Source organism: Periplaneta americana, chromosome 8 (genome assembly GCF_040183065.1).
Source record: "Periplaneta americana isolate PAMFEO1 chromosome 8, P.americana_PAMFEO1_priV1, whole genome shotgun sequence".
Lineage (NCBI taxonomy): Eukaryota > Metazoa > Arthropoda > Insecta > Blattodea > Blattidae > Periplaneta > Periplaneta americana.
The window spans coordinates 50,572,749-50,592,297 of NC_091124.1; the positions used below are offsets into that span (position 1 = coordinate 50,572,749).

General features: G+C 36.0%; 1 protein-coding gene and 1 non-coding gene across 2 annotated transcripts in view; one reads left to right on the top strand and one right to left on the bottom strand.

Moving 5' to 3' along the window:
• The window catches only part of Gdap2 (ganglioside induced differentiation associated protein 2), a 407,655-nt gene that overhangs the window by 21,605 nt on the left and 366,501 nt on the right, over positions 1-19,549 (top strand). The window lies entirely within an intron of this gene.
• Positions 14,804-14,876, bottom strand: TRNAY-GUA (transfer RNA tyrosine (anticodon GUA)). Its single transcript has one exon. It is a non-coding gene; the product is annotated as a tRNA-Tyr (tRNA).

The following is a 19,549-nucleotide window of genomic DNA, read 5'->3' on the forward strand; positions in this document are numbered from 1 at the left end:
GCGACGTAGGCAAACGGACAGTACCTGTGCGAAAATATGATTCAATATTGAAAGCTCTTTCGTCACTGGAAAACGCGAACATATTTCTGGAACGTACTATACTTAGTAACTCAGTACTGCTTACTATCTGCGGTCTTGGTTCTGTGTAGAGTTGGTACTTCCTTAGTAGAAGGGGTGGGAGTGAATTACATTCAAAAACTCAGGTACAATAAAAATTGAAGTAAAAATAAAATGATGTCCCTGTATAATGTTTGTTGAAGAGAAAAGATGTCTTCAACAGCAAAGTAGTCGTGCTTTTTTTTTTTTCAGTCTTCAAGCGCCTTATAACTAAAGATAGAGGTTTTAGGCCTGGAAAGATAGATGTGAAAGTATTTTTATAGCGATTTGAAAAGAGTAAAGCGATTGGTTTGAATGTTGTACTGCATTTATAGGAACTTGTAAAGTGTGCTCATGCCGTTCAAAAGTGTGATGTTATTGATACGAATGCTGTAGTAAACATCAAAGTATTTTCATTGCTTTATGAAAAAAGTGTGAAAATGATCGGTTTAAAGTTGTTTTACACCATAACAATGCTTTAAGCATAATATGGTATGCGGCGAGCTTTCCTTCCTTTGTAAAAGCTTACAAAAGTCTAAGTTGCATCTGAAATATATATAAAATTCTAAAATTTCCTACAAAAATAATTTAATATTTCATACATTTAATATTAAATGTTTCACAGGTCTTCTGGTCTCATCTTTTTTCACTGTCGGTAGTCTAGAATTTGTAAAATTATCTATATTAATTAAATGAATTAATTCTTGTAAAATATATATAATTATGCTTATATATTACATAGGCTATCTGATTTTTACCTGGTATCATAATATAAAATATGTAGAAAATAATAATAATCATCTATAAGATTTATGCCCAGTGATCTGTTCCGATCTCAGGAATAACCGAATTAACCTTTCTGCCGTGTTGGTTGCCTTCCTCTTTCTTCTTTTTGGCGGTATTCATATGATCTTCTTGACTAATTGGAAATGAAGGAATTCTTCGGATGGTTTATGTATGCATATGCATTGATATTCTTTTATCTTTTCGCGTCGCTGTTATTTCCGGCGTCGCTCCTCCTTTTTGTTTACGTCTTAAGCTGGCTGTGTTGTTGTACATTCTATGTACCTGCCTGCCGTCGAGCAGGACAATATATTAACTAACAGCTGTTTACTAAATGTGACAGCAGTGGAAGTGTATAACGTCATCAGCGACCAATGACAAGACGCGCGCACGTTTAAATGTAGCCGAGCTGCAACGTCATTGGCTACCGAAATAACAGCGACGCGGCTATAATGTATTATTTACTTATTATTTGTGTTTTCTTCTACATCAGGGCACTGGCCTTAGAAATCTCATCTCTGCCCTCTATTTGATAAAATGCTGTTTGAGTACTGTACATTTCACTGCTATGCAGGGGAGATGGAACGAACATCACCTTGTAAAATTTAGAATTTTTCTCCATTCTACATTTATTGAGTATTGTGCGCTTAATTGCTCCAAATGAATGATTAAATGGTTTTATTATCTTTTTAAATTTAAATGTTGATGTTCGTCAATTTGACAGACCAAATAATTGAAATTTCTAATTTGTTCAGTTGGGTTGCTCTTTATTAAAATTGTTACTCTACTCTTGGTTTCACAAGTAAAGAACCATCGTTGCAGGGTTGGGTTCAGGAAGCCATAAATCTGACTTGACACGCTCCCCCAATTAGTGAAACTGTGGATAAAGATGCCGCCAGGAGACCGCCGAGAATGCTGTGTTGTGAATTTTCCATTTTTGAAAGAACCAATCAGTTGCAAAAGAAAATACATTTAAAGAGTCAAGCCAAGAGCAAATGTGGCAACAGCTGAAAGTTTTAGCAAGTCAACTTCCCCCAACTGGCCTGTCAATCACTGTCATCTGTGTAGAAGTGGTGCGAGGCCAGGGTTCTTTACTTGTGGAGCCGAGAGTAATTTGTTCTTTTCCTTTAAAAGCTAGAACTTTAACTTTAGTTGAAAAGTTTTCGGATTAGGCCTCTATAGGTCTGTTAGAGTCATTCTGGACAATTGACGCAACATGTTACGGAGTAAATCTCCTGAAACTAAGACTGCTAAGTAAGGAATATGTAACTAAATACTTAGCATTGAGAGATCTCTCGGTCTTTCATTCTCCATAGCTCTCTGTACCTATCCATCTTTTTCATTTTTCTCTTTCACTGTTTCTCCCTCTATTGTTCTGTGACCCTTCATATCAATAATTTTATTATCTTTGCACGTTTTTAATGACGGTTGACTTCAGGGCATTGACGCTGAATGCATAATTGTTAAGAGGCGACGCTTTAGAAAGTGATGAAACAAAAGTGAATTTGATCTTTTTGTTTTCTCACGATAAGGTAATGGGATTTATCGACTTTGAATTCTTAAAAAAATTGAGAAATATTATTATCATAATCCTTCATGATTTTGGACTTATGATCTGTTTTGATACACAAAATTAAATCGTCAGACTTTTTTGAGATCTCTTTCCCCCAGGTCTGCAATTCAAAATTTGTAGAAGGAGTCTGTTGTCATCCATTCTTAGGAAATGTTATATCCAGTTTTGCTTTTAATTTGCGATTATTTCTAAAATAGACGTAATTACTAATTCTTGTCATTTCTTTTATGTTCTAACAAGTGCATTCAGCTTTCTTTTTTAAGAAATATATGCAACATTTTCATCTCTAATTTCAAACTGATTGGAAATACAAACTTTAAAAACAATATAATTTTGAAATCAATTTCTTCTTAATTGTTTTTAGCACTGTAATCTAGAGCTCCGAAATACATTCCATCGTAAATAACAAATACATTTTCTTACCCATACCTTACATTTAACTTGTCATATGTAGAAAATTTTCTTCGCAATTACGTGTGGTAATATAAAAACTTTCGATGTTTCATTTACTAAATTCATCATTTTAATTGGTTTAATCTAATAATAGTTTAATTTGACTTATCGTATAAATTAGTGAAAGTGTCATTAAAACCCATGTATTGTGGGTCCCTATCACCACGGCATGGCGCGTCCTCAGGTTGCGGATAGAGGAGATGGCCTCCAGATATGGAGGGTAGCTGCGAATATTTTGAATAAGCAGTCGTGGACAGCCGATAAGGGGTGGTCCTCCAGCTTGGGGGTTGGGCGAAGGGCTGACAACCTATCACCGTAAAAAACAGCTTGTTACGAAACCTTACAATAAGCCTCGGAGTAGGACTGATTCTCTGGCACGACCACAGTAAAGGAATAAGTTTATGAGATTTGGAACGTAACTAGTTTTTGTAGAACAGGTGGGGTAACATTAGTAACAAAAGAACAGCCTGATATAGAATAGACTTCGTGGGAGTACAAGAGGTTAGGTTAGATGGGAATGGCATATCACAAATAGGAGATTACTTACTGTATTACGAGGAAGGAAACAATAATCACCAATTAGGAACAGGATTCTTTGTTCATGAAAGAATAAAATCAGCAGTAAAAAAGGTCGAATTTATCAGTGACAGGTTATCGTATTTAGTACTTAAGAGAGCATGTAGCACGTATGGGCGAATCCAGAAATGCATATAGAGTGTTAGTTGGGAGACCGGAAGGAAAAAAGACCTTTGGGGAGGCCGAGACGTAGATGGGAAAATAATATTAACATGGATTTGAGGGAGATGGGATATGATGATAGAGACTGGATTAATCTTGCTCAGGATAGAGACCGATGGCGTGTTTAGTGTCTAATAACACTGGTCAACAGTGATTTTGTTAAATGTAAAATTTATGCTGTTAATTATGTAATTTAATCTGCTAATTCCAAAAGTGAAGTCAGAATTTTTATACCACCCACCATTTTTTTGTAATGTTAGAAAAATTGATTTATTTTATTGATTATTTTCTTAATATACTAGTGGAAAGAAAATATTTCAAATATATCATTTTATTGCTTAATTGACCTATAACTTTGGATATTTGTTGCCTGTTAAGTTATAACACAGTCTAGTATATACAGTCACGGAGCTTGAGTTGTTGAGGGTACTAGGAACAGACTGTGCCGGTACTATTTCGCATTGTCTGTGATGAGGCGATAGTAGCGAACCTACTGGTTAGCAGCTATCTATGGATGGATATTACCTACGTATTGAGCTTCGTGATTTTATATACTAGACTGTAGTTATAATTCACAAAAATAAATTTTATTCCTCGTAAGACTGTGAGAGCTGGTATTAATTCTCAGTTGAAATGGAACTTACATTCATGAAACAAGTTTCATAACCTGTGTTTTCTTTGCCCTAATTTTAAGCGTGGCAAAAGTACCTTATAAAGTGAAACATACCTCGAAATACCGTGTCATTACATAAACAATTTTTGTTTGTGGTTAGTTAACTCTGAGAGCACACAGGCAAATTTTTACTACACTAGTTAAAAGAGTTTACGAGTGCTATTTTATTGTAAAATAGATGAGGACAGGAACTGGGCCCCTAAAATCTGTTGTGCTCCATGTAATTCTATTAACTGGTTGGCTAAAAGGATCCCGTCACATGCCTTTTCCAATGCCAATGATATGCCGGGAAACCAAGGTTCATTAAACAGATTGTTACTTTCTAGGATCCTCAGATGAAATGATAATAGAGAACTTGTCAGCGAGTTGATTCAGAACTATAACGTAATGGGATGTATTATATATCTCAAAATAACTTCTAGGATTCTCATCTATTTTTTCTTTCCTCATAAGTTTCGGATAGTGAACGACGAACGTGGCGAGCGCTTTCCTCAAGATTTTTCTGAAATAGAAAGGCGCTACCAGGAAAAATGGAGCCCAAATATTCTGGCAGACTATTGCTGGATACTCAAAAGAGATGTTTCTAAACCAAGTATAGCCTAAAATCTATTTCACACACATTTTAGGTAATTAAATATGATTTTTGGTAAAATGTTACAAAGTACTAGAAAATTTTTAATTACATTTCATATAATTACTCAAAAACACTGCGTGATAGAAACATTTTGAAAATATATTTGAAATCAGCACGGAAAGTGATATAAGAATCACCCATTCTTTACCTTTTAACAAAAAAAAAAAGTTTAATTTTGTTGACCAGTGTAATTATTATGGGTTGTAGTTCCTGTAGAAGTGTAGAATTTTGTAATTTCCGTGATCTTAGAAAGTGTATTCAGCTATTCCGAGAAATCTCATCCCCGCTGTGTTTAAACATGATTGTCTTGTTTTCAGAGGATCCAATTTCACAGCCATAGAATGCTTTATTGTGTATTTGCCACTTACAGTACACTAAGCTGTCGTGATTTGTATAAAAGAACATCTTCGTCATATCGGGTTATGTAAGTTTGTTGTGACACACTACGGTAGTAATCAGGTTAACCACATTCGTTTTTTATCAGAATAGAACTACAGCCAAGAAGTCTGCTATAGTCGGAAAGGTTCATACATAAGCAATTCGATTTAGTGTATTGAGACATTTGTATACTACATTTCAATTGAAGTATTTTACCTTCGTGAGTAACGTCGTAATCTTTCTTATTCACTGTATATTTTATTTCGTATTACGTAAGAAAATGCTGCTACTTTCGTAACACGTACAACAGAGCACAAAATGATTAAAATCTCATCTTCATTCGAATCGATTAGTTTCTGTCTTGTCAGAAAAAAAGGGATGGGATTAATTTTTAGACATAAACTGTGAAATTGTCGTAGATAAATAAGAACCTGATTGTTTGGTGAAATAGGACTCTGATTTCTGTGCTATACATATTTATATTTCGGTGGATATTTCGTGAAGTAAATAGAAATTTTAACGCATGTCTCATTGTCGAATTTTATATGTTTCTTATGATACCCATTTTCTTAAAATTCTACACAATAAACACAGTATAACGCCATCAGTATTCAAATACAGCCCCAAAACATACACCTAGCATAATTCCAACATTATCTGCAAGAAGTGTTGTACGATAGTCGATAAGTACAGTAGGGGAGACAAGACCTGTTCTGTGACCTTATCATGTGCCGTGGATATATCACAATGAGTATGGACGAGGAAGATAGATTTTAGTCTAAGATGAACTTCCATGTCGGTAGATCCGTATAAAATTAGCCACCATGAGTTGGTTATTTAATGACTCTGTATCAACTACTAGGTTATTTAGCGTCGATGAGATTGGTGATAACGAGATGATATTTGGCGAGATGAGGCTGAAGATTTGCCATAGATTACCTTGCATTCACATTACGGTTGGGGAAAACCTCGGAGAAAACAACCAGGTAATCAGCCCAAGCGGGGATCGAACCCGCTCCCGAACGCAACTTCAGACCGGCAGGCAAGCGCCGTAACTGACTGAGCCATGCTGGTGGCTCGCCACCATGAAACAAACTTTATGATAACACATTCTTCCCCTCTCGCACAGCTCACATGTCAGGTCTCTCCTCCTCATCTGTATTTTGGTATATGCAGAAAACCTAGTCTCACTGTCTCCATTTGATGTTGGAAACCACATTGTCTACAAACATTTTGGCAACGAATTTACCGTGGTCTTCTAATAGGTCCTCTAAAACTTTGACCTCATAGTCCTCCTTATCTACCTGACTTGCACATTCTTGATTCTATAGCGCAGTATAACCCCGCAGAAAAATTTTCTTGGAAATATTGCTCAGGAGGAGCAAGATTTTGACAGTGTCCATAAGGTTGGAATCTTTGTCAAAACACAGCAGTTTTGGTACAGCAGTGGCAAAAAAAAAAAAAAAAAAAAAAAAAAAAAAACAGACCGACCCTTGTAGCTGATTTCAGAGCCTTGTTCACTCAGAGCACGATACACTGGTAACCAAGACTTTAGTGGTTCGAATCCTGCCTGGGAAGGAAACTTTTTTTGTTCCTTATTCAGATTTATTCCCAATACTTTTCGATTGCTGATAAAATTCATGTTCTGGGAATAATAAGTTAATTAAGTAGTAAAATATCGCTGCGATCGAAAAGTATTGGGAATACATTTGAATAAGAAACAAAAAAAAAAAGTTCCCCTCCCAGGCAGAGTTCGAACCACGAAAGTCTTGGTTACCAGTCTATCGTGCTCTGAAATCAGCTACAAGGGTCGGTCCGGTTTTTTTTTTGCCACTACTGTACATAATACAGTTTTGCAATTGCTTGAAATAACGATACGTGTTAATCTTTTTATTTAATTTGCAAGAAAACCGTCCATTTTATTTAAAAATTGAAATCTGATAAATTATTCCTTCTCAGTTTCTCTCATGATAAGAGTAAAAAAATAGAATCGTAGGGATAGTAGAACATTGTTAACATTTAGGGGGACTTTTTTTTTCTGAGAAAGGCATTTATTTCGGATTAATATGGTATTAGAATTTTTTTTTACTCTATCGAAGGAATGCTGTTAAAATCTGCGTAGTTACATTACTTTCCACATTGTAGAGACTATAAGATCGATTTTTTATGCGAGCTGCAACATTTTCCACATATTTCCGCGAAGTTGAACAAGTTACTTGAGGTCATTACAAAAGAAGATAGGCTACATGTTAACAGTCTTAAGGCTGGTTCACAATAAACCGGGAACAAAAACGACAACGAGAACGAGAACGGAAATATTGCATTTAAATGTGAGTATTCACAATTAACTATTGTGAATGCTCACATTTAAATACATTTATTTTAACATTATTTCCGTTCTCGTTCTCTTTGTCGTTTCCGTTTCCGGTTTATTGTGAACCAGCCTTTACTTGGTGCCATGTGACTTACGGTACATATTTTATTCAAGATAAAAAGAGATATAGACTACAACATGAACGTCCGAAGACAGGTCTGAACTCCGCAAGTGATAGCAACATGACGCCACTTATGAGGCAACTAGGCCAGGAGATAATGGGATAGGGAGGCCAGTTTCTTTCTTCCTCATGTAATAAAAATAGACGAGGAAACCTGTCATAATCGAAGTGGTGACGGCTTTAATGAGCTTGTCAATTGGTGGCAGAGATGTGAAGACTGGCAGAGAATATGTGAAGATGTGAATATAAACTATACTATAAACATTTTAAACGCGAAGAAATTACTTTCTAGTCGACCATCGTTGTAATAATTTTATTGGAAATTGGTTGTTTGAGACAGCACAAAAATCGAAGAATGAATCGTCTGTGACTTTGATGTCGTGTAATAATGGTTATTGTAGAATTCATTATTTAAGTTATACTTGGGTTGGTATCGAGCTTTGCATTTCCAGTAAGGTAACTTTATACAAGCAATTGGCCATGTTAACAAAGAGTTTTTTTTTGTCAATTTTCCATCTACGATAGCGTAATAGTATGGTATAGGCTATTACGATAAAGTAAAATCCCTCGTATCCGGCACCCGAATAACCGGCAATACCAAAACAACGGCACTTTTGGCTTGGCCAAAAAACATAGTCATTCATGCGAAAGGAAAGAGTCGGACGAAGATGTGAGTGATTTTCATGGATCGCACATGCTGCATATCGTGTTTACTCTTTACATTGTTCACGCGTGAAAACAGAGACAAAAGAACCGTTATGTCTCTGGAGTATATCGGGTAGCATCGGTAAGCTGTCACTTGGACCTTGCAAACAATGCACAAAGACGATATCTTTAAATTTACCTCTTGAACTCATCCGTTTTGAAAGGGTGTTGGATGAGTCTAAATAGGAAATTGTGAAATTCTCTGTTCCTACAGCGCGCAAAAATTTCATTCGAATGGTAAATAGTATCATGGCTATTACCGCTAAGCGCTGCTGTTGCACATTGGATTCCGCGAAACGCAAGCGAAATATTCTTACGCTCAAATCATGGAGCGTTACTTCATCGTCTTCATATTTGCGACGTTGGCTGCATTGCTCTTCACGTCACATGACCGCTATTTAAAATTGTCATAAGGTTACGAAAACTTTTAGTATTTTTTACGCTATTATGTATTACTACTGTGTTACAATAATTATGAACTGATTAATGTACATTACCGTATTCAGTACTAAAAATAAACATTGTACGTATTTCAAAACTTTATTTTTAAATATCTATATGAAAATTGCTAAATTTCAACATGGAAAAAAAATGTTTGTGAAGTAGGCCTACAGTGTGTTTTTACATAACCTGCAAACGTATTTTCCAATTATCTGGCAAAATTAGTTATCCAGCACTGGCTTTGTCTCACAGTTGCCGGATATGAGGAATGATACTGTACAAGGTTGGGATGTGCTTTTTACAAAATCGAGGAAAATTCTGAAAAAAAAACGAGCAGAGCGAGTTTTTCAATTTCCGAGATTTTGTAATGCACTTCACAAACGTGTATTGTACATCATTTTTTGCAAGATAATACATTCAGGGACAAAAAAAAAACCGGACACTTCAATATTTGCTGGTATTTTGCAAAATATTATCTTATCATACAATATTATGGTAGCCATCTGTTATTATGGAGACGTGTATACATTGTTGATTGTTTTTTGTTTTATAAACAAGCCATTACAACCAAATATTCCAATTTTGCTTTCGGAGTCTCAGCTATAACAATTTTGTCTCAACCATTTTGTGCTTCATTATCGTTATCATTCGTTATTTCTTTATTTTTACATTTTCTGAGTTTAAGTGGGGTTGTAACATTTGTCTTAAAACAAGATGCGACCTGAAGATGTGGCTCGAGCTGTAGCCCTTTACGATGATGGACGCAGTGTACGTTACATTGCAAATGTTATGAATATGGCTAGAAGCACAACCCATGATGCCATAAAACGGTATAGAGAGACCCTAGAATATACCAGAAGACCAGGTTCGGGTCGTCCAAGAGCTACAAATCCAAATGAAGACAGGTATATGGTGTTGAGAGTTCTTAGGGAGCGCAACCTGCCAGCTACTAGTGTAGCCCAGCAATTTGTTAACATGCATGGACGCCCAATTTCGGCCAAAACAGTTAGAAGGAGGTTGAAAGCAAGTGGACTGATATCAAGTAGACCTGCAACTGGTCCCAGACTTCTCAGGATACATCGAGTTGAACGACTGCGTTTTGCAAATGATCACAGGGATTGGAGAAATGGACAGTGGAGCTGTATTCTGTTCACCGATGAGTCCCGTTTCAATCTGTGCTCAACTGATGGACGTGAAAGAGTTTGAAGAAGGAGGGGAGAACGATTTTCACAGTGTTGCATTTCCGAAAATGTGCCGTATGGAGGTGGTGGAGTGATGGTTTGGGCAGGAGTGTGTACGGATGCTCGTACAGAGTTGGTTTTTGTTGAAAATGGAAGACTAACAGCTGATAGGTATATAAATGAATGTTTGGCTGATCATGTTGTGCCATTTGGCCAATTTGTAGGCGATAATTTTGTTTTAATGCATGATAATGCACGGCCGCATACTGCCCATGCGGTCGGAGATTATCTCCAAGAAGTGGGAATCCATGTTCTTTCATGGTCAGCAAGGAGTCCAGACATGAACCCAATTGAACACGTGTGGGACATGCTGGGACGGCGTGTTAAGAATAGACGACCGAGACCAGAATCGTTACAAGAGTTGAGGTGAGCACTTGGCGAAGAATGGGAACTTATTCCTCAAGAAGACATTGCTAACCAAATTGAGAGCATGCCAAGACGTATGGATGCAGTTATTCAAGCCAAAGGGGTAATACCCGTTACTAAAAAGAGTTTTGAATGTTTAAGGCACCATAAAATGAAAAAACAGTTAGACCAAACGATGCCATAGTTATACGCCCTTTGTAATTTTTTGTAAATTTTCTCATCAGAGATTTTTTTTTTCAAATGTTGTCGTATAAGGTGCTAAATGAAACATTATTTTGTTTAAATGGGCTTTGTTTCATTTTGAAATAATTGGCAACAAAATACAAGCAAATATAGAAGTGTCCGGCTTTTTTGTCCCTGAGTGTATTTCTAACATTGCAAATATAATATATTTTGCATTGAAAATTTAGAGCGATATTGTTCCAAAGCCTTCGCAAAACTGCACTGTAATGGTAACTAAGTAACAATAAGTGCACTGTGATGAGTTTATTCCAGTATAGTTTTATGTTATGAAGAATGGTTTCCCTAGCAACAAGTTTCAATGTGGGAATTCTAACTTTCAAGGCCTAACAACAATAGCTGTAAATACAACATATAATTTATATAATTAGAACTGGTAATGGAAATTACGAGAAAACTGCTGAACGGATTTTAATAAATGGCCCCTCATTTTGAAGCTTGGAACCCAAAGTTTTTCGGAAAAATAGTAGTTTTCAGTGAAATGTCAATTTTCCTACATAATTTTCCTATTTTCCAAAATCCATCTGTGGTCAGTTTTGAGAAATAGCTAATTGCATTCAGGAGAAGCGAAGCGAGCATCAAGTCGGCCGTGTTGCATTTCAGAATAAAACAAAACACACACTACAGTAAACAATATTACACGAAGGCCATGATCTGCAAGAATGCTCACATATTTAGAGCTCAAATTAAATTGGTTATTAAAAACTTAACTTACTAAAAATAATTTACAGGTTCGATTCTGTGGTGTGTAATTTTCTGGGTACAGCTGTGTATTGGATATTAAAAACTACAAAACTTGAGGTGGTTTGATGACATTATTACTATTATAAATGAAATATTATTGTAGTTAATGACTATTCTTCATTAATTATACATATTAATGCTATATTGATGATATGAAAGTGAAACGTTTTGGGGTTATATAAGTAGATGTAGAGAATAATTTAAATTAGATTTTGATTTCTATATTTTACTGAGTGGCGGCTATATAGTATATATAGTATATGTTACTGAAAGCTATAAAACTTACGTAAGATAATAATATTATTAAAAATCAAATATTTTTATAGTTATTAATCAAGTGGGGTTGGGTCTTTTTCGTATATTTAATGGGGGTGTGGTGTAGATATTTATAGGCTATGCGTGGTTCTCTTCAGTATTGGCTCGAGAGAGAGTATCTTTCATTATTATGGAAGCAAATAACTTTCCGAATGTCTAGTATTCTTCATTGAAAATAAATCTGAAAAATGTTTATTTGAACGTCTAATGAACTTAGTTTGCAGCATTTGCTGCACAAGCCACTAGTATAATTTATTTCCAAGAAATAATCTGCCCAGGCATCCTGGGTTGCCAAAAACACAGAATAACACACATATAAGATTAGTAATGATTACAGTAAAATAGATGAGTCAAATTGAAATGTGAACTAGGAGCAAAAATTATTTTGTGTTTCTATTGTGAAAACGCTAACCGCGAGTTCCCTATGGCGATACCCAACAGAGAACAAATAGAGATAAATGATAATTTATAGTATAAAGGCAGTAAAATTAGATTTTAACGGTGATTTGAAAGTTTAGCGCCCGAGGCGAAGCCGACGGTGATATAATTTCCATGAGCGTATAAAATCTGGTTATTCCCGTGTGCTATACAATATTTTATTAATTTCTGGCATAATTAAACGTTTCACATTAAAATTGTTCGAATAATTATCATATATTCTGACAGATAGTAATCTTTAACTCGTTGTTAAAATCTTCCAATACGGCATAAATTGTTTTGTTAATTTTTAGCCTATTAATTTTGAAACCAAACGGACAAATTTTGGTCGCTGTGGAATAGACCTAATACACTGCTACATTTGGGACACTGGCAGTGTATGGTTTCTCATTGGCGTTAATGCTTGTGTGCATATAAACGCTCAGACATATTGATCGACGTTCTGATACCAACGCAACGTCCTCATTCTTCAGGTGTCCATCTTCGTAACGGTATTGGTCTGTTTGCTTTTTCAATGCTGCATATTCTTTCATTGCTTTTGCAGTATTTCGAATATAATAAAAACGAAATTAAAACTGTTATTTGTTACTTTATTGCAGAGTTTTATAGCTGTTTTATCTGACTCGAGTTTATATCTATTGTAAATGTATTTTATTGCAAGATATAAGCCTACTCTATGCCTCATACATAGACTTTTGTTACAGTTTAAAATATTCCCCACTGTTATATAACGGCCGAAGTTGGAAATTAGACTTCACAACGATGGATACTGTCCAGAATACGTAATTATAATCGACAGGAGTGCTGCCGTCAGTCCCACACCGTTACTCGGAATAGTACGTCAACCAAACTAGTATTCCTATGAAAAGTTATAAAGAGGGAACTATCGGTATTTCGTCATGGGACTCATCTGTCCCTGTCATATAACGATCTCCCGTCAATGTTATCTGAGTTCAGTAGGAAGTGCATATTAAATTTGTGATTATCGCGACTTGAAGCATGAAATCAGTCCCACGAGTAGTTCAGTCAGCTGATGATTTCTGTCCATTTTTCTCCGAAATTTGAATTTCCTTAAAATTGTCATATCTAGGGCTCGGTAATTGATGAAATATCTTTTTTTTTTTCTGAGAAATTACAGGCAATGGAGGAGCCAATACAAACTCGTTTCTCTTCAACACGAACAAATACAGAGGGTCGTATTGAAAGTCATGAGCAACACATTGCTATAATTTCAATTTCAACAATGTAATAAAAATGATTATATTATGATCATAATCTACAGACTTTACACTATGTATTGACATATTGTGACGACATTAACTTCTATAATGTGACCACAGACAATGTTTGCAAAATGGTCGACAACGATGGTTCGTTTCGACAGCGTGCTGTCATTAAATTCCTTGTTAAAGAAGAAAAATCTACTGCTGAAATTCACCTCAGACTTCAGCGTGCATACGGAGATGTGAGCATGGGCGCCAGCAGTATTAGATGAGAATACGAGCATCCAAGATGAGCCTCGTAGCGGTCGCCCTCGAACTGCCCCACGAAACGCACAAGGAAGGAGTTGATGAGTTCTGGGATGCATTTTGGTTGAATTTTTTAAACCTGGACAGACCATAAATGCCGTCCGCTATATTCAGACAGTTTTGAAGCTCCGTCGTGCATTGCGCGAGAAACGCCCTGGAAAGAAGATTGTCCTGCAACACGATAACGCGTGGTCTCACACTGATAGTGTCACCGTGGAGAAAATCAGAACATTTGGGTGGAGAACTCTTCCGTAACTCCCTACAGTCCCGACTTGACACCCTACGACTACCATCTTTTCAGTTCTGTAAAGGAGCAGCTACGAGGCCAACGCTACAAGACGCTGGAGGACATCCGGAAAGCAGTGCGTTAGTGTCTTTGGGAAGATGAAACGGACTTCTACAACAAGGGAATTTTCAGACTTGCAGAACGGCGGGAAAAATGTGTGCAAAGAAATAGAGACTATGTTGAAAAGTGACAGAAAAGTCTATATTAAGATGATGTACCTGGTTTATCGAAAAATAAAAATTAAGATTTATAACAATGGGTTGCTCACGACTTTCAATATGATCCTCGTATAGCCTACTTTTATTTTGAATTTGTTGCATTTTCTGGTCTTTCATTGTCTGTTGGTCATTTTTTAGGAAATGTTCTACTTTTTGTTGCATTTTTTCTCTTTTCTGCTTATGAATGGACTTTTTTTATGGTATTGTCGTAGTCTATATTCGAGAGCCTACTGCAGATTGCTTACGAAATTCGATTGCAACTTAAAATAATTTTCCTAATGATTGCGTCAGCCTTGATTCCTGTTCACGTGTGTTACGCGCTTCCCGCCATTCAACCCAACAGAACAAATACTGCAGCCGCAGTCAGCATATTGTATCACACACGTGAGGAGTAAAAATTTCTAAAAAGAAAACAAAGCAGATAAATTAATATTTAATATTTGAGGAGAAAAAATCGCTCCGGCGCCGGGGATCGAACCCGGGTCCTTGGTTCTACGTACCAAGCGCTCTGACCACTGAGCTACGCCGGATTCAATCAACAGCACCGGATCGAACCTTCCTCCTTCAATGTTTCCCTTTGTGGCCTGACTCCAAGTTAAGCATATATGTTGACATTGTGTTCAAGTCAACTGCCATTATACAAGGGGCGCACTCAGCTGAGTGACTATTTGGCCGGGATTCTGCAGTTAAGTGCACAGTAATCTGTACAGAAATATGCACTGCTAGCTATGAGAATATTACGATTTTTTATTAATTTGTCCTACAGAATAACATCTGTAATATTGACAAGTGTTCCTCTAATTATTTTAAGCAGTGTATTTTCCTTGTAATATCTGTTCAAGGATACAAAGTAAGGAACTCTGCAGACAGTTTGTTTCCTGGTATCTGTAGTGGCTAATAGCTAATTCTTCGTAATACGAACACAGTTTAAACAATTCATCTTCACTTAATTTGTATGTTGATCATGGCGGTATATAGGTGTTCAACATGCAAGGCAATTTCTGTCTCTGGCTATCATCCTGGAATTTAGATCGGGCAGATACTGCGTTTCTCTTCCTCAAATAGCATTTCAGGTTAAATGGCAATAGTTTTCGAATCCGGTACAAGGTATTTTAAATGCCATCTTCGATTGATTCCGTGAAATAGCACATCCATTCATAGTTAATAAACATTCATTCATTCATCTTTCTGGAGCGGTTGAACATTGCTGTATAATTAAATTTCGCATTCTAGTAATATAAACGACCTTACAACCGCCGCCACCGCCACCACCACCACCACCACCGCCACCACCACCACCACCACCACCACCACCACCACCACCACCACCACCACCACCACCACCACCACCACCACGCTATAGCCTCCATTTTCTCTCTGTATTTAAAAACATATATGAGAGTACGGATATTTTAATCCTTCGCATAAATACTTTATTACTAAATCTGTGACCAGACCAGACGTTCGGGCTAGATGGTAGATGAAAAATAAATTCCAATTAGTAGGGAGCGGATGTTAATGAAAAGTCATTTTATTTTTCACTTTAGGACGATGTCTATTAATATAGAAGTCCTTTCTATGTTAATATCAACGTAAAAAAGTAATTTCTTATACCACATTTTTTGCATTTTTTGACGTTTTTGAACTAGTAGGTCATTTTTATATTTTCGGCATTTTTTTTATCATTTTTAATACTTTGAAGAACTTAGTTCATTTGGAATGCATTTTACTTTCTTCTTTACCGATAGGTCTGTTAAATAATTTTCTAATCAAATGGGTCAGTAGTAATTATCTACTGAATAAGTGAATAACAGTGAAGTTTAAGTTTTATAGTTTGGAACAGACTCTAAAGTCCATTCCTCATTCCACTGAAGACTTCATTTCACACAACGGAAGTGATATAAAATGCTTGACAGCAGCTTAGTTTAAGTGAGGACTTTGACCGCTACTGTTTTCTTGTCGGTACGAGGGTGTCTTTAGAATTTATGTTTGGAAGGGGGAAACTTTCACCGTGTCCTGGACAGGACGTTGTGTCAACATGGTTCGGAAGGGATGTCTACTGTAGTACAATATTTTTAACACAAAGATTGCAAGAATGCAAGCTGCGCCCACAATTTGTTTTGTCATTCACACTTCCTCATCTGGAAGATCTGTAGCAAAAGTGAAGCGCGGAAGGAGGAGGAGACGGAGAATGAAGGCACTGACATGGACCACCCCTGATTGAAACACATTGTAAACCCTCATTAAAATCTATATTTTCCCCTTAAAACATTCATTTTGTTGCATGTTCTTTTTCCTTTATCTTAGCCAAATTCCAGGAAGTTGCGTCCTCTCTCCGAAATTTGCAGGGCAGTCATTGAAACAAGATGACTAAATTTTAAGAAGTTGTGGTGCGAGTACGGTGAATAATATTTAAATATCATTTTATTTTAATGTTATGTAATTTTTCTATTAGTTTAAGGGCATTTTAATGATCTTTTTAAGTACATTTTTAAGTCATCGACATCCGCCCCCTAGACATTAGACATTCGCCTTTGCGAATGGGCAAAACCTCGAATAAACTCACACTCAGATTGGTCGGCCTCGGCATTTGAACCCGAGCCTCCCGAATATGAGTCCGAGACGATACCGCCTCGAAAAGATACATTTGTTCGGATTAAATTTCTGCACATTTAAAGGATGAAACTAAAATTCATTCAATTGCTTATTATCATAATACACTGCTCTCTTAAATTGACTGAGCGTCTTGGGACCAAATGAATGGTTTTCCCAAAACACGTTATGAAATGTGTCATATGAAACAGTTTTTAGCTCGAAAGTGAAGCAAAAACAAGCAAAATTGTATTAAACTCTTTTGTTTGAAATATCACAAAGAATAACCCCTAGAAATTAATGAAATTACGTACAGTTCACTCTATTTAATATGATAGTAACAAAAGCGGGGTCGATGTCTTGGTTACCGTATTACATGATAGTTAATATCCAAATTCGCACTCCAGAAAAGCATTTTCACGATATATTAAAAATTAATTTAAAAAATGATCATATTTCCCGGTTTTAATAAAGAAGCTAAAAAAAGACATACTGAACACTTAACCACGCGTTTTATGCTGACTATTACACTCTTACTACGTCATACTACTTTTGACCAATAAAACGGTAAGAAAGGACGTATTTCAACCAAACATGGCTGCTTATCGCACAATTTTATCGCGTCCCTAGCATTTGTTTCTTTGTTTGCCAACATTTGAAACTGCGCTGGTCTGGACGTCAAAAAAAAATATATATATAAAATTACAAACCACTCCAGTCGATGCACAGCAGTTTCAGATATGACTCGCATTACCATTCAAGAACAAGAATTAATAAAAATCACTGATCATACCTATGCATCTTCTGAAATCCGATTTACAAATAAATGAAGAGCACCATTCGGAAATCCTGAATAAGTTGAATACACCATGTAGGCCTAAATCAACGAGTTCCACTTCTATTACGCACACGTCCAATATAACATCAATTGAACTACCAACCACATTCAAATTTGAAAATTGTACATTTAATAATTATTCCTTTTAAAATGATTCATTCTGAAATCCTGAATAAGTTGAATACACCATGTAGGCCTAAATCAACGAGTTCCACTTCTATTACGCACACGTCCAATATAACATCAATTGAACTACCAACCACATTCAAATTTGAAAATTGTACATTTAATAATTATTCCTTTTAAAATGATTCATTCTGAAATCCTGAATAAGTTGAATACACCATGTAGGCCTAAATCAACGAGTTCCACTTCTATTACGCACACGTCCAATATAACATCAATTGAACTACCAACCACATTCAAATTTGAAAATTGTACATTTAATAATTATTCCTTTTAAAATGATTCATTCTGAAATCCTGAATAAGTTGAATACACCATGTAGGCCTAAATCAACGAGTTCCACTTCTATTACGCACACGTCCAATATAACATCAATTGAACTACCAACCACATTCAAATTTGAAAATTGTACATTTAATAATTATTCCTTTTAAAATGATTCATTCTGAAATCCTGAATAAGTTGAATACACCATGTAGGCCTAAATCAACGAGTTCCACTTCTATTACGCACACGTCCAATATAACATCAATTGAACTACCAACCACATTCAAATTTGAAAATTGTACATTTAATAATTATTCCTTTTAAAATGATTCATTCTGAAATCCTGAATAAGTTGAATACACCATGTAGGCCTAAATCAACGAGTTCCACTTCTATTACGCACACGTCCAATATAACATCAATTGAACTACCAACCACATTCAAATTTGAAAATTGTACATTTAATAATTATTCCTTTTAAAATGATTCATTCTGAAATCCTGAATAAGTTGAATACACCATGTAGGCCTAAATCAACGAGTTCCACTTCTATTACGCACACGTCCAATATAACATCAATTGAACTACCAACCACATTCAAATTTGAAAATTGTACATTTAATAATTATTCCTTTTAAAATGATTCATTCTGAAATCCTGAATAAGTTGAATACACCATGTAGGCCTAAATCAACGAGTTCCACTTCTATTACGCACACGTCCAATATAACATCAATTGAACTACCAACCACATTCAAATTTGAAAATTGTACATTTAATAATTATTCCTTTTAAAATGATTCATTCTGAAATCCTGAATAAGTTGAATACACCATGTAGGCCTAAATCAACGAGTTCCACTTCTATTACGCACACGTTAAATATAATATCAATTGAACCACCAACCACATTCAAATTTGAAAATTGTACATGTTTATTTTTTATGACGTCGTTAATTAAAACTTTTCTAACACTTGTGTACAGTATATTAGTTAGGTTATGTTATATTTTTTTTATTATTTTTTTTATTGGGTTATTTTACGACGCTGTATCAACATCTAGGTTATTTAGCGTCTGAATGAAATGAAGGTGATAATGCCGGTGAAATGAGTCCGGGGTCCAGCGCCGAAAGTTACCCAGCATTTGCTCGTATTGGGTTGAGGGAAAACCCCGGAAAAAACCTCAACCAGGTAACTTGCCCCGACCGGGATTCGAACCCGGGCCACCTGGTTTCGCGGCCAGACGCGCTGACCGTTACTCCACAGGTGTGGACGGTTATGTTATAGCTTCTGCTATATGATATTATGGATAGTCACGTAT